We start from the raw sequence: 2,526 nt of genomic DNA, 5'->3' as shown, positions 1-2,526 counted from the left end.
GGGAATGACTTCCATGGTACTAGAGGGAGCTGTAGAGGCCAAAAACTGTAGAGGAAGACAGAGATTGGAATACGTCAAGCAAATAATTGAGGACGTAGGTTGCAAGTGCTACTCTGAGATGAAGAGGTTAACACAGGAAAGGAATTCGTGGCGGGCCGCATCAAACCAGTCAGCAGACTGATGACCAAAAAAAGAAAGTGAAGTGGAAACGTGAAGGGACACGTACAGCACAAAAGCGTACAGGCCGACCTCGTCTGTTGACTGACAGAGACTGCCGACAGTTGAAGACAGATATAATGTGTTACAGGCAGGCATCTATACAGACCATCACACAGGAATTCCAAACTGCATCAGGATCCACTGCTAGTATTATGGCAGGAAGGTGAGAAAACTTTGATTTCACAGTCGACCAGTTGCTCATTAGCCACACATCACGCCAGTAAGGCCAAACGACGCCTCGCTTGATGTAAGAAGCGCAAACATTGAACAGTGGAAAAACGTTATCTGGAGTGACGAATCACGGTACACAATGTGGCGATCCGATGGCAGGGTGTGTGTATGGCGAATGCCTGGTGAACGTCATCTTCCAGCGAGTGTAGTGCCAATAGTAAAATTCGGAGGCTCTGGTGTTATTGTGTGGTCGTGTTTTTCATGGAAGGGGCTTGACCCCTTGTTGTTTTGCGTGGCACTATCACACCACAGGCCTACATTTATGTTTTAAGCACCTTCATGCTGTCACTGTTGAAGAGCAATTCGGGGATGGCGATTGCATCTTTCAACACGATCGAGCACCTGTTCACAATGCATGGCCTGTGGCCGAGTGGTTACACGACACTAACATCCCTGAAAAGGACTGGCCTGCACAGAGTCCTGGCCTGAATCCTTGGGATGCTTTGGAACGCCAACTTGGTGCCAGGCCTCACCGATCGATATCGATACCTCTCTTCAGTGCAGCACTCCGTGAAGAGTGGGCTGCCACTCCCCAAGAAACTTCCCAGCACCTGATTGAACATATGCCTGCGAGAGTGGAAGCTGTCATCAAGACTAGGGGTGGACCAACACCATATTGGAGTCCAGCATTACTGATGGAGGGCGCCACGAACTTCTGGGTCATTTTCAGTCAGGATACTTTTGACCTCATAATGTACAACAAACGTACTGCCCTCACCTAGTCAAGCCACTGCGCCTACTGAAAATGGCAGGCATACCAGCATCGATCGATACCCCCCTCAACATTAGTAACCCCACTATAGCTCACAGAGTGCCCCCATCACGTACGGTAGGTCCTTTCGTCGGACCGTGTACGTTAATAACCTTGCAGACAGTATCAATACTATTCTCAGACACTGTTGAACACAACTAACGGATCACTTTTTCGAAGCCCCATAATTGTTTCCCACTGCAGAGTCGAAGTTAGAAGTTTGGCTCAAAGGTGCCTGCAACCTTCCTGTGTAATAGTTCTGAAACGTGGCGCTCTGCGACTTCACACTCGGCGTCAGCGACGCTTCAAACTGCAAGGGTCAACACATGCCAGAGAAAGGCCAGAGCTCAAAAGCTCATGTGACATTTAAAGTGGGTTAATGAAGTCACATTAGCAACAACTTTCACCATAATCCTGTCCAACATCACCGCGGTCGTGTCACGCGATAGGAAGGTCGTCACACCCCTGTTACCCACATATCACCCATTCTTTTGACCCCATGTCATAGAGGCCAAAACCGCGCACCCAGCGTTGGAATCACGGGGGTTTCGTATAGGTGACCGAGGAAAACATTTGAGATGCACCGCTTCTCAGAATCAACATGCAACGATCTCAGGGAATGACGTACAGGGTTTTCATAAAAATTAATGAGACTGATTCTCTGCTGACGCGACTGTACTTCACAGCGCGCGCTCGCCGGGGGGCCGAAAACGCGCGGCGTGCGAGTCGCGTTGAGTGGACACGTCACAAAGACGTCGGTTGTGGTGCAACAACAGTTTAGTGTGAAACTAGGAAAATAGGGTACGGAAACGTTGGATATGTTTCGGCAAGCCTACGGCGATGATTGCCTGTCAAAAGCCCAGCTTTTCAGGTAGGTGAAGAACTTTAAATAGCGCGAGGAGAGCTGAGGACGAGGACCATTCCGGACGCCCTTCAACCAGCAAAACTGACGTTTACATCGGCCGTGTGGGCGTTTTATCGAACACCGACCGTCAGATGAGTGTCAAGATGATAGGAGACCACCTCGTACTTGCAAAATGACAGTGCACAACATCATTACCAAAGAATTGACGACGAAGGAGATCTGCGCCAAGATGGTCCCGAAGATTTTCTGAGACATTCAAGCACGTATGGACGCAAGAAAATCTGCAGAGCCTTTAAGCTGATCCGGATTTTTTAGATAAATCACCGGAGACGAAACCAGGGTGTTTCAGTACGACCTGGAGACAAAGCGCAATAGTGCCGAATTGCACACTGCAGCATCCCCAAGACCAAAAGAGGCTGGCATGAGCAAATCGAAGGTTAAAGCCATGCTGACGGTGTTT

This window comes from Schistocerca americana, chromosome 10 (genome assembly GCF_021461395.2).
Source record: "Schistocerca americana isolate TAMUIC-IGC-003095 chromosome 10, iqSchAmer2.1, whole genome shotgun sequence".
Taxonomy (NCBI): Eukaryota; Metazoa; Arthropoda; class Insecta; order Orthoptera; family Acrididae; genus Schistocerca; species Schistocerca americana.
Note: the sequence above shows the minus strand (reverse complement) of the source record.